We start from the raw sequence: 14,585 nt of genomic DNA, 5'->3' as shown, positions 1-14,585 counted from the left end.
AAGTAATATGCGCCAAGCACCAGATGTCCCAGAGTGGTTTGGTTAATTGAAAGCCATAGACCCCATGTGGACAATGAACTTCACACATGGCCTGTTAATGTGATTGTCCTATTGCTCTGCTCCTTCTTGTTCCAGTTACCTTTCATATTCCCTAATTCTCTACCCAACTTCATTTTCCAAAGTACCCAGAAACCATTAGAGCCATAGGAAACTATTCACAGGTCCTTCAATTAAAATAGCCCTGACAAGTTCCAGGGTTTTCCTAAATCCTTTTAATATGTAAAACATGGAGCAATCTTGATAATATTATTATGTAGGGAACAGAATCTTCCCTCTTGTAAAAAGTCTTATTTCTGATAACTGCAACACACTAAGCTTTTTAAAGGGTATCTAACATAAATTAAATGAGCCCAGGCTAATATGTACACATGTGTGTGTTGCACATACTTTGACAAACCACATAAGAATACAAAGCACACACATTTAGTCAAAAAAATCTTAACAAAACACTGTCTGTGTGACATTTTCAAATGAGGACAGTGTCACCTTGTTGCTGAAATTCTTAATCATATAAATCTGATATGTCTATCTGATCTCTTAGCCCTATGGAAATCAAGAGAAACCTGGGTAGGTGTGGAGAGCAAAGCAAGTAGAGACACACAGAAGAGAGAAGGCAGAGGAGAGGCGATCTTTCTGCCTAAATGAACAGGGAAGAGAAACTGTATACGGCATGGAAAGATTTGTAGGAATGCTATGTAGCTCAGAAGCATTGTGAATGATCTGTAACACTACAATAATATGCCTGACAAGAATGACATCATTAAGTTGAAAACCAGGGTTTTATTCATCTCGCTTGTCCCCAGGCAATACTACCTGGCCCACCAATGTCATCTGTTGCATTACAGAACGCTAATATTCAGCAAGTTCACAAGAGTCATAGCTTGGCTTGAGTTTGAAAACAAAAGAAAATGTTCTGGCTAACGTGAAGTACCAGGTTGAGACAAGCATTTATTGTTTGATTTTTCGAGAGATAGAATTTCCTGAAAGAGAAAATGGTTTTAAACACAAGGATGGACATCTTGAAAATACAGCATCATGCTGTGAGAAATGATGGTCAAAGTCTCATTGATGTTATAGGATAAGGAAGAAGACATGCATAGGCAAGGACTGACCTCTAAAAAGAAGTGGAAGAGCCTTTTTGGTTGTCGGGGAAAAGGCAGAGAGAAATATAATAACAATATGGACCAAGTTTTTGTTGGGGATGATCATGTCTAATTCTTGCTTCTCCACAAACTCAGCGTTGAATGTGAGGGTAGAGAAATCCCAGAACATCCAGACTGAATTGAGAAAGTCCAAAGGCATTGTGTTCAGGAACCCTGTTTTACTAGTATACTGAACAATGTCCCATGGCGGGTGCCCTTGAGGCCCCACTCTGATCCTCTCGTCTCATTGCACTGTGTCCAATCTCCTTGTGTTGTGTGCTTTATGATAGTCTGTGTCCCTTCCTGAAGCTTGATCCTAATTAGTCTTATCAGTAAAAACCAGGAATTAAATATCAGGGTAATAACCTGAAAGATCAGAGAAGCAAAGGAGCAGCCACTAGTGACTTCCTACCTCTCCGATCCTCAGACCAAAAGGGCCTGAGATTCTGTCTCTACCTTCCTTATACTCCGGTCTCCACCTTCTGATTGTGCTATTAAAGGTGTGAGCCTCCCAAGTGCTGGGATTAAAGGCATGAGTCTCCCAAGTGCTGGGATCAAAGGCATGAGCCACTACCACCTGGCCTCTATGGTTAACTAGTGGGTAGCTCCACCCTCTGATCTCCAGGCACTTTATTTGTCAGACCACAAACAAAATATTACACAACACCTTCCACTAAAAAATGGGTTGCATCTGTGATGAGGCATAGGTGCCTAGAGCTGTGCACCTTTGTGCCTAGTTCCTTCAGAGAAGCTAGAACCCAATGATGCTAGTCAGCAGAGAAGTTAAAATGGTGCATTTTTTTTAAAAAAAAATTTTTTTTTTTGGCCTGGAGACAGAATAAATACCCAGGGGGAATGTGTATGCCCTGTAGGATCATCTGAGCCTGAAACTTCACCCCAAACTGCAGAGTATTTTATCTCCTCCTTTGGTAGAACTCTGTGCTCTCTTATCACCCTTCCCTGGGGGGAGGGGTGGGGGAACATTGTTAATAGACCTTTTTTTTTTTTTTTTTTTTTTTTTTTTTTTTTTTTTGGTTTTTGATACAGGATTTCTCTGTATAGCTTTGCACCTTTCCTGGATCTCACTCTGTAGACCAGGCTGGCCTAGAACTCACAAAGATCTACCTGCCTCTGCCTCCCAAGTGCTGGGATTAAAGGTGTGCGCCACCACCGTGCGGCCTTAATAGACCATTTGTGGTACAACCTTTGGCTTGGGGTCTGCTTCTGGGAAGACTAAGACTGTTGATATATGAAGTGGTCCTTCCTGGAGAGGCTATGAATGAATCTTAGATCTGAGACTGCACAGAGGACAGATAGGAATAAACATCATATCATGGAGGTATGCAACAAGGCAAGCCATGACAGGCTGTGATCGTGTTACAATAACCAGGAAGATAAATAGTTAGAAAGGGATGCACTGACTTTGGTAAAAACAAAATCTTTAACCTTTGGGAGATATAAAAGAAAGAGAACTTATCAGAGTTTTGAAATTATATGATTGTTGCTAAGTACCATTGTTATAGTGAAGACAGAAAATGACAGACTATGGCTAGTCCATTACCAGCTTAAAGGAAAAGGTGGAATCATGAAGGCCTCAAAGATGAGTCCAAACTGTGACTCAGCATGAGGCTAACTAACAGAGCATCAGAACATCACAAAAGAATAAAATCGCAAACTACTTGTCTTTTACTATTGGATTTTCTCCCTAGTAGGGTACTAGTGGGAGCCAGAGAGATGAGCTATGAATATATGATGGATGTGATGAAAACCTTGTAGCCACAGGCTTATCAGAATCCCCTAGGCCTATCAAGATTATAGTCACCTTTTCCTTGTTAAGATGGCCCATTTGGAAAAGAGCTATCCCACTGGAGGAGGATTCCAGAACAAATTGCCTTTAGGACCTGATCAATTCATATCAACATAAACTGGGAGAGTGTGCCCTGGCATGAATCTTGAGGGAAAATACACTGATATGAGGATAAAATGTTCTGACTGAGGGCTTAACTTCCTAGAAAAGGCTCTCAGAGATGGATTTGATGTTTCTTTAATGGCTCTTGGCCTTTCAGTTGTAGAAAACAATGATTCTCATGAAGTGATGTGGAAATACTGGACTTGACTTGGCACAGGATGGAAGAAGAGAGACTGGCAAAGCAGATATGCTTGTGTGTAACTGAAATGTGAAATCTCTCTGTATTACTCAGGGTTTGCTAGAGAAAAACAGCTAGTAAAAGGAATATACATATATTTATGTAGATATATATGGATTTATTAAATCAGCTTATACAATACAGTTAAAGCTGTCTCCTATCTCAGAAGTTAAGAACCCAGTAGTCACTGGGTCCTTGAGGCTGTATACCTCTGAATCACGAGTAGCCCCACAATGGCCGTCTCACTCTAGGGATGCTGAGAACATAGTAGTTGCTCAGTTCTAAAGTCTGGATGCCTCAACATTCCCAATCTGGTGTGGAAGACATGGAGGATTCCTGGAATGCCACTCGTCCTCCATCCACATTGGAAGCCTGGAAATACTGGCTTTAAAATCACAGAAGAAATCAACTACAGCAGGAAGAACAAGCTTAATTAACTTGTTTTTTGAGAGTGAAGGACACAAGTTCAAGGCAAGAATAATCTTTTTGTGTGTGTGTGTATTTTTGTCTGGGCTGCCACAGAAGGCTATTCTCCCTTGGGATGGGCCTTCTCCATTACTTAAGGCATTTCAGACACTTCTTTGCTTCCTTATTGGTTGATTTTTAAATTATGGCAAGTTGACACTTAAAACTAAGCATTGTCCACCCCCCCAACCCCACCCCCACCCCGCTCCCAACACTAGCTGACTGCTTGGGAAAGCCTACAGGGCACTAGTCCTGAAAGCAATAAATAGTGTAAGTGAGTGGAATCTCCCATATCTTTGAAAATCCTTATAAGGGCTGTGTTCCAAAACCTAGAACCAGTAACACAAAGCAAAGTATGTGGTACTAGGCTTCTTAGTAACCATACTAGGGGTGAATGACTCTAGTGGTAAGTTTAACCATTAGTGAAAACATAGAACGACTCTGTCATGTCTTCAAGAAACAACATGTTAGTCTGTAGGTAGTTGATTATGCTGGATACTTTCATCCTAAAGAAGAAGAAATATTTCCTTTCTCAGGATTCAAATAGCAAAATGATTGTGTTTCCTGACTGGATATCTGTGAGAATATTGTCAGTAGAAGCTTGCCTTAAGTGAGGAATTCTAACAATTTTCCTGACAACGAACTCTTAGAGCAATCGTAGATACATGGTGGCCACTCCTTAAACAGTTTCTGCTTCTCCCCAACAGACTATTAACTGAACATCAGAAGCACCATGTAAGGGTGTCTTTAAAACTGGGGTTAGAGGAGGGAATTTGTAAGAATCAGTTTAGGACTCAGGACACTTTGCAGTAGGGATTAAAACTTGTCATATTGAGCCTCTCGGAAATTTTTCTGGAAAAAGTATGTACAGTTAGGGTTTTGAAAACACCTCAAAGTTCATAAAATTGTAGCACAAAGTGAGGTGTTATGAAATCCGATGGCAAGAGCTTAAATCTTGCCATATCTCATTAGCCTTGGTATCTACATGCCAGCTTCTGACATTCTACTGAAGAATGAGTCTCTGGGCTCCTGCAGAACGTTGCTAGTGGCCTACGGATTCTGGAAATGCAAAGGACTGTATGACCAACCATTCTCCCTCAACCTCTGCTTTGCATCCAATGACTAACTGAGCAGGCTGAGGTGGACTTTCCTGATGTTGGATCCTTGATAGTCCTGCTGCTTATCCACATCCTATTTCCTTATCAATCTCTCTGGGTAGTGCTTTCCTAAAATAACTTACATTCAAATCCCTATATCATTGCCATTTCTGGACAACTTAAATCTAAAATACTCCAGGCTGAGTGTGGCTATCCCTAACAGAGCATGAACACAGGAGTATTGAAGGCCAAATGGGACTAAGGCTAACCTTATGGAACTCATGCGTGCATCACAACAACATGACAGTATGGGACACTCTAGATCTCAACCAATGCAGCCATCAGTTCTGACCATGAGATGTAGGAGTCTTCCTAAGAGTAGTGGACTCACAGTGATCTAATGTAGTTCAGAGAAGAATGCCCCTGAGCAGCTTCCCACACTATGTTGAACCACCTCCTATTAGGACATCCAAGGGCTGGGGGATGAGAGAACAGTACACAATATTCCCAAAAGTGACTATGTGCTAAAACATAATATATAAAAATTCAGGGGCAACTGAATATCGGGATGCCAGAAAGAAGTTATTGCTAGGAAACTTAGGTTAAAGTAATGTCAAGTTCAGTTTCATATTTTTTTTTACTTCTGCAAAGATGTGAGTTTTTAAGTGTAAACTTTCATAAATCACAGGTTTTTCAGAGGAATTTCTCTTACTGAAAAGAAATAGAAAAGGAGATGGGTTTATCCCATTAGTAAAACAGGGGAAAACAAGGCCTTAAATGGTTAAATGACTTGCCCGAAGTCAAAAACAAACTGGTTAGTACAGAGAGAAATTCGAAACTAAGCTTCTAATCAAATTAAGTCTAACTCAAATTATTCTAAACCTTAGAAACAATACCAGACTTAATCAGTGAAAGCAAGCATGCCAATTAATTGATGCTACCTCCTTTATTTGTAGAAGAGGCCACTGTATAAACTTACATGTCTCCCAGAATCCTCTGAGCAAGACTTTATTATCTGTACAGTGTGATACATTTAGTAAAGGCATTGCTTACTTCGTAGATAAATGCTTTACTAATATAAAACAGTTGAGAGTTCTCATGAGCCAACTCAGTCAATTTGTTTTACATTTGTTTATTTGTATGTGGGAATGGGGCATATATGTACCATGGTACATGGCACAAAGGACAGCTTGTGGGAGTGGGTTCTGTCCTTCCAGCATGTGGGTTCTGGGGATGAAACTCAGAGCACTAGGCTTGGTGGCAAACTCCCTTACCTGCTGAACCATCTCTCCATCTACCCATGCCCAACTTAATTCTGACAAACCTTTCTTTGTATTAGAATTGCTTGCAGTCACCTTTTTAAAACAAAAGGTACAGGGACTCCATTCCATCCCAAGGGTTAAAGTTCACTGCATCCCACTAAAAGATCTGTAGTGATGTCTGTTTTCAATATTCACTTAGTGAGTCTGTGTGCACAGCAAAGTTTGAAAAGTCTTGTCAGATTCGGTCTGGCTTTGAAGTTCAGTCTTGGGTATTTTTTTCACCTCTTTTCCTTGAGCTTTGGAGTCTTACTTGACTTCTTCCTGCCCTGAATCCTACTATCCTGATTTACTTCATCACAGGAGTTGGCTAAGCATCTCCTCCACGGGCTTCCTTTTCAGTGTGATGTCACATGTGACTGGAAACTACTGTCACATCTCCTTTTGGTTTATGTTAATGATTAGGTACTTAGATCTCTGTACCATCTCGTCCTGTGGGCATCATGGGTTCTTTCTGCTCTTAGGAGTAAGTATCGCCTCTCCCATGCAGAAATTGAATAGTGTATGGCCTGGAACTCGGAGGTCAACCCTTGCGTAATATGATTGTTTTGCCAGACTTCTCTTTTCTGGTGAAGTGGCCGCTCTGTGACCTCCAGCCTTGTTGGAGTCATTTCTGAACATACCTTGTGCTGCCCCCTCACCACTAGAAATAGAAAAATTTTGAATCTCAAAGTTAAAAGCCCAATATTATGTGAAATCAAAAATTTCCGCAACCACAGTTCAGTCAAATTCCTGTATAATTCCTGCTTTTGGGGTAGAGTCAGGGTCTTTAGAATTTTATCCAAAAATGTCTTGTCTTTTTAGCTTGTGCCTTACTTGATAGGCATGAGTCACAAAGCCATATCTCTAGCTCTTTTGTTGTAAATGCAACTCAAGAAACTTTTAAAAATATCTTTTCAGTAATGAGAACACTTAATTGGTGGCTATGTATGGCTTTCACCATAACATATAACATTTTGAACTTGGAATGACTCAATAGTATATCCTTCTGGTCTGATTTTTTTCATTCACGGTGCCTTGTATCAAAATGCTTGTTAGTTATTTAGAAAGAAGTGAACTTTGCCCAATGGAGTAATGTATGTGGCACAGTAAATAGATGTAGTAAAGAGGTGTTTTCTCCATCTGTTGCCAGTGTCTGTGTATAGTGACACAATTTCAGTGTTTTACATTTTCCCTAAGTCTCTCGATCATATTAGCATCTGAGAGTTCCAAGTAAGACCTTGTCTATCTAGGAAAACAGTGTGACTAGTTCACTTCTGTTTAACAGATCACACCTATTATGGCATATATTAATGCCTGGGTGTACATAAATAGACAAAGAATAACTAAATTTTATAAAGAGGAAGATCCTTGAATAGGAATACCGTTTGAATAAAGGTAGATTCATTTTCTCAAAAATTATGAATTGATATTGAATCATACTGGTATCTGTAACTGGCTATCTATTCTATAAATAACTTCAATTAGTCATTCCTTTTCATCCTGTGTGTGTGTGTGTGTGTGTGTGTGTGTGTGTGTGTGTGTGTGTGTGCTTTCATGTGTGGAAGCATAGGTGGTCAGAGGACAACTTAGGATATCAGTTTCCAACTCCTACCTTGTTTGAGCCGGGGTCTTTTCAATGTTTGCTGCATATGGCAGGTGAGCAGGCCCAACCTGCAAGCACCTAGGGATCCTCCCATTTCCACCCCCATCTGGCTGTGGGGGCCCTGGGAAGACATACGTTGTTATGAGGATTTGATCTGAAGTCCTCTTGCTTCTACAGGAGGTATTTAACCACTAAACTCTCTCTCCAATCCTTCTATTTTATTGATGGAGTTTATTTCTAATTTTCCATTATTAAATTCAATATTATATAAAACATCCATAGATATACATATGTGCCAAAGAAATTATGACGAACTACCTTCTGCCCACACCTCACTCAGAGACAATCAGCAATTGATGCAGAAGATTTAAACAAACAAACAAACAAACAAAAAACCTTCCTTGGTGTAAAGTGAGCCCCCTAAGGTCTGATTTTTGCATCTGAGTCCCTGCAGAATCAGACTGCATGTTTAACTGCTGTTGTTTTTGATGCTTGGTCAGTCTTACAAGATATTACCAAATGGCTCTCTAAAATTACTTCAGAACTTACTCTGACGGGTAGAATAATGAATCTCAATAAGTGTGTTTCTCTGTGGCTTTTCCAATCTTAATATCTTAATGCTGCCAGGTTTCTTTCCAACATGATGGTTCAGAATCTCTCTCTCTGTGACTGGAATTTTCATTTCACTCACTAGTGAAGGTAAGTGTATTTACTCACATTAATCTGTCATCCTGTTCCTTCAAAACAGATTCTTCACATTTTCTATATTTGCGAAAATTCTTTCTCAATTTTTCGATTCTGTCTTAATTCACTTGTGTGTGTTATAAATATTAAATACCAGTCTGTAATTTGATTTAAAACAAAAAAATTTGGGGCGAGGGCCTAAAAGATGACTTGGTGGGTAAAAGCTGAACCCATGAAATCTCAGCAATATAGCTGCCTAAACAAGACTCCCATAATGACCACACCAGTTGACATGCCAAGGTGGACAGGGATTGAAATCTTACAAGGTTCCACCCGTGGATGAAAAATTACAGACAATCCATGACGGCTGAGCAAAGGGAAATCAGTCTTCTCTCTATGGATGAGCTCTATGATCGGTTCTCCAGTCCCAAGTGGTAAGCTCTAAACACATGTATACATGAGTAATTCTAAATGGACTCAATAGATTATAGATACATACGTGCATCTACATATGTATACAGACATATGGATATAGAGTTGAAGAGATCAGGAATTGGAGAGCAAGTAATGAGGCAAAAGGAAAGTTGGAAAAGGGAGAGAGAGAGAGAGTAGAAGTAATAGAAATACAGTACTCATGTATGAAATTCTCAAGAAAATAAAAACTTTATTGTTTGAAGGCAAAAGTGGGCTGAGCATAAGCATTCACTGACCTCTTCTTCCTGACTTCAGAGCTGCTGGAAGCCCCCCGCTGCCTTGACTTCCCCACCACGATGGACTGTAATTTTGGATTATGAGCTACCACATCTGTCTTTCTCCAAGTTGCTTATGTCAAGACACTCGATCACGGCTGCAGGAAAGTGACAACATCCTTTACGCTTTGGGGACTTATTGTTTCAGATGGTCCAAGTTCTGGGTCAGCTTTTACTTTTCCCTATGTGCATAATAAATTGTCCAGCACTGTTTGCTGAATGTTTAGTACGTTTGGCATTGTTTGTGAAGGATACTCTGGTATCCATCAAGCTCTCACTACAGGCTTGTTTCTGAGCTCTGCTGTCTGTTTTCTTGATATGCTATTTATTATCTATGAGCTCATATGAATAACGGATTTTTTAAAATAATAACTTGAAACTTGAACAAAAATATTTTAGCCTAATTCCCTAAAAGAAGTATTTTTTCTACTATTCACTAAAAAAGCATTCAGTGAATATTCTTCGGTGACAGTGTGTACTGTGATGCACACATGCTTTAGTTCTGATGCTCTGGGTAATCACAGCTGGCCAAGGGCCATCAGCATGTGGTTAACTACTCTCTGTTTCAATACCTTTATCTACAAAATGAAGACATAGAAAAATAGTCCTCTGCCTGCCAATAATCCACTCCTTTGCTTATTTCCTTCCCCTCACAGCCCATTAGAAGCTGCAGCTGCTTAGTTAACTTATTTATTTATTTATTTATTTATTTATTTATTTATTTATTTATTTATTTATTATCACCTTATGTAAATAAAAATGTAGAATAATTCTAACTACTTATTATATTCCTAGTACCTTCTGTAGTACCTGATATATAAAATCTAGAGTTCATACGTGTGTGTCAAATGGAAATGTGTGGATTATTATATTTGTAGAAAGAGGTATGAAAAAGAAGTATTGGGCTGGGTGTGGCAGGACTCTGCCTTTAGTCCATACATGTAGTATGGAAGTAGATCTCTGTGAGTTCAAGGCCAGTTTGGTATACACAGTGAATTAAAGATCAGCAAAAGGCTACTTAGTGAGATCCTTTCTCAAAAAACTTTAAGACATCTTAATAAATTTGCTACAAATATGTATGTCACAATTTTAGAATGTATTACTATATTTTGGAGTCCTGCATTTTCCTTTCAGAATATATGTTGTTGTGACATACAAAATAGGTTTACACTGCTGATGTAAAAAAAAATGTGTTAAAATGGCATCACTCTTTTAGATTACAGTTCTATAATAATTTAGAAGGTTAAATTTCTTTTTTTTAATTTGTTGAAATTAAATGAGAATTTAACTGAAGGATCAGCAAGTATGGGAAAATTTGAAATGTTGTTATAACATTTTACTCACTCACCATCCTTTTCTGGTAAGTTATAAAAAAGAAAGGCCTTAATGTAATACCTAATACGTTTCTTTGTGACAAGTAAATTGGGTGAAAGGTCGAATTTTTATATTCTCTCCGATGTCAGAACACACACAGAACACTGAAAACCCCGTGACCTTCAATCTTGGGGAAACAAGCCTTTCTGTTGGATTTCCGTGCTTCCTGCCTCCCAGTAGGATGTGCCTGGATAATTTAACAATGCTACTAAGTAAATGGATCATTGTCCTTCATAATTGTTTATCACTGATTGTAAATACCAGAGTAAAATCTAATAATGATTTTCGGTATTAAATCAAATTAACTTTAAATGGGCAAAATTTAGAGAAATCCAAATTCATTTCTAAGCATCAAGATTCCTAAAGTGAGTGGGATCTTCACAAAGTTCTCATTTTAATTCAAGATCTGACTCTCTCCACAGCCAACATCAAAGCAAATGCTACTTGTGTTTAATAAGAACACTGTGGCATTTCATCAAAGTAAGTGGGTGAAGATTATACAGCCAACTCTGTCACCTGACTAATTAGAGATCTGTCGATATCATTAACCTCTGCATTCCTGCTGACTCCGGGAGAACAGCCACTTCATGGTTGGCCTTTCCTGGTCCCCTTTCTCTTACATCAGCCTGGTAGGGCCCCTTGACTAATGTCCCCCGCCTACACCCAAAGTATGGGTCTGTCTAAAGTTCAAGATGCTAAAGAAAACCAAGCACAGACAAAGATTTATCAAAGGAGGAAAAGAAACGTGACTTTCACTAAGTATTAAAGGTTTTTTTACTCTGGTGATCAAAATCTGGTTGAGATCATGTTAGCACATATAAATTCATTAAGGGAAAAATCTGTTTCATTACATTTTGTTGTTGTGATAAAATAAGACCAAAAGTAACTTAAATAAAAAAGTTTATTTTAGCTTACAGGTCCAGGGAGAAAAAGGGGTCTGTAATGATGGAGAAGGTGTGGTATTGAGAGCAGGAAGCAGTGAAATCATGTTTCTCTTACAGAAAGCAGAGAGGGACAGCAGGAAGCAGGGCAGTGCTTTAAATCCTCAAAGCCCACCTCCCAGTGACTCACTTCCTCCAGCAGGGCTTTACCTTCTAAAGACCTTCCCAACCAGGACCACCATGGGGGACCAAGAGCTCAAATATGTAACTGTATGGTATGGGGAAACATTTCTCATTTAGCCCACAATACTATAAACTCATCAAGTCACATTTAACCCGTTCAACTCCATTAGATGGAAATGAAAGAGACAAATCTCCCTCTTAGAGTGATTTGTCACCTCTATCCTCTTATAAACATCACTGGGAGACTAGAACCCAAAGATCCTGACTCTGAATTCATCAGTCTTTCTGCCAGACCATAGAAGATTCTCCATCACTGCCTGGAGATGGTGCTTAGTGTTGATGGTGTACTTACGGTCAAGTGAGGAAGCAGTTGGGAACAGGACTCAAAGATTTTTGCATCATGAGTGAATAGCATCCTCTAATTCATAGTCAGCTACAGTTAAAATCTAAACTGAATTAAGATCACCTTTGGGGAAATACTATGTCACTTTCCTAAGATGTTAGGGGGTTTTTTTGAGCCCAAATTACAGAAACTAAGCAGTATTTCAAGCATGCTATACACAAGCACTTACTATTCTCATTTCAGTCCTAAAATAACATCTATAAAATATCTGTTCTATGAAGGTAAATAAAATAGTTCTGAAATTATCCAAAGGACAATGATTGACAATTGTATACATTGATGTCACCCTTCTCTAGAACTCAAGAGCATTTAAGTTTCCACCTTTAAAAGAGTGTTCAGAGATGGTCATCAGGCTAAAAGCAATGCCTTCATTTGGATCGGGTTATTTGCACTGTGACTTAATAGTTATTAAATTAATTTTACTTTCCTAATAACTCTTTGAAACTGGCATGTATTCCAAAACCACAGTATTCTAGCAGATCCTAGAATAAAATAATTCTAGCAATGACGGAAGCAGTCTGACATGTTACACCTGCATTTTCCATCAGGTTACTTACTTCTGCTATGGAGATTTCAAGCTCTCGTATAAACATCACTAAACGCAGAGTTGGAATAACATACTTGCAATCACCTCTCTCTTGAGAACTGCCTCTAACACTCCACTGTCAGAGAGGTTAAGCAATTTACAAAGTCACACAGCTAGGGACAAGCAAAAACTCAACTGTTCCTGATTCAAGTTCACAAGTCAGCCATTCATTAGAAAAGTACCCATGTATGACTGAATCTTCAGTGGCATCCCACACAGACCTGTTTCATATTGCAGGTGCATTTTGCTACTATGCCCTCTGATCATGGCACTCGAACTCAAGAGATCTGCCCTGGTTCAGTATCAACCTCTTGCATTTTTTCTTAAGTCAAGGTTATACCTTTAAATGCTTGATGTTTTATGTAGCTTGGAAAATAACTAGAACTTAAGAAAATAAATGGATAAATAGACTTGGTGATGTAGTCCTCACTTTTAACCCTTATTCTCCAACTCTGAAGCTTGCTGTGTTATTCTCACTAGTTTGGAATGTTGATGGTCAAATTACCTCAGCATTCTCATGCCTGATTTTAGCTAGGCTCAGTCTCAAGGTAGTTTTTGTGTCTGTTTCTTTAGTATTATCTCAACTAATCTCAGATCAACCTCAATTAGCTTTTGGAAAATGTCATTGTTCAAGATACTTGGTTGATTATTTATTTATGAACTCATTGATGTATGTATTCACTTACCCTTGACCCAGGACCTCATGTGTCTCAGGTTGGCCTCAAATCACAATGTAGCTAAGATGGTCTTGAACTTCCAATCCCCCTTTGTTTACTTCCAAACATTTAAGATTATAGAAGTGCGCTACCATGTGGTGGTATTTTATTTGTGCACTAATAAATAAAGTTGCATGGAGATCAGAGGAAAAAGCCAGCCACTATATTAAACAGGCAGTGGTAGCACAGGCTTTTAATCCTAGCATTCAGGAGGCAGAGATTCATCAGGATCTCTGTGAGTTCAAGGCCACACTGGGAACAGAGCCAGGTGTGGTGGCACATGCCTTTAATCCCAGTGCTAGTTAACCATAGAGGTCTGAAGGTCTGTACAGACAGACAGGAAGTGATAGAGCTGTGTGGAAAGAGGAAGTGATGTAGCTGGGGAGAGAGAGGAAGTAAGATGGCAGGGCAGAGAAAGGTTTATAGGCATGGGTATACAGGAAGAAGCTCTCTCTTTGGCTGAGGATTTCCTGGCAGTAAGAACGTAGCTGGCTTCTTTCTGCTTCTCTGAGCTCTCAGTTTCTACCTCAATATCTGGCTCCACGTTTTTTATTAATAAGACCTTTTAAGATTTGTCTTACACTACCATATCCAGTTTATGTAGTACTGGAGGTTAGGCCCAGACCTTCATGCATACTAAACAAGCAACAACCTTACCTTTACCCCAAGATCTTACTACTTTAAAAACTTAAACAAAAAAATAAAATAGAAAGAACAAAACAAAAATAAAAACATAAGATTAGGTTCCTCTTACAGAAACACAGAAAATGTTTACATTATTTTCCCTGTTAACTTAACAAAATGGAATTTTCTATGCTATGAGAACAGAACTGTTTAGATTTCCCGTATTCTGAAGAAGATAATATGTCTTATTCTCTGATGACATATATATTAATTACTTTTCTGTTGCTGTGATAAAACACCATGGAGGGAAATTCATAAACTAACATGTTTAATTGGACTTACAGCTCTAAAGGGTTCAAGTCCATAGTGGTGGAGGGAAGGCATGGCCCAAGGAATAGCTGAGACTCACATCTCCAGCCTCAAGCAGGAGGCAGAGGGTGCATGGGGGATGATGGTAGTCTTTTGAAAGCTCAGAGCCTACCCCCAGTGATACACTCCTCTAATAAGACCACACCTCCCAATCCTTCCCAAACAGGTCCAACTAGGAAGCAAGCATTCAAACATATGAGC

This window comes from Peromyscus eremicus, chromosome 19 (assembly GCF_949786415.1).
Source record: "Peromyscus eremicus chromosome 19, PerEre_H2_v1, whole genome shotgun sequence".
Lineage (NCBI taxonomy): Eukaryota > Metazoa > Chordata > Mammalia > Rodentia > Cricetidae > Peromyscus > Peromyscus eremicus.
The sequence above is the reverse complement of the archived record's forward strand: the minus strand, read 5'-3'. Positions refer to the sequence as shown.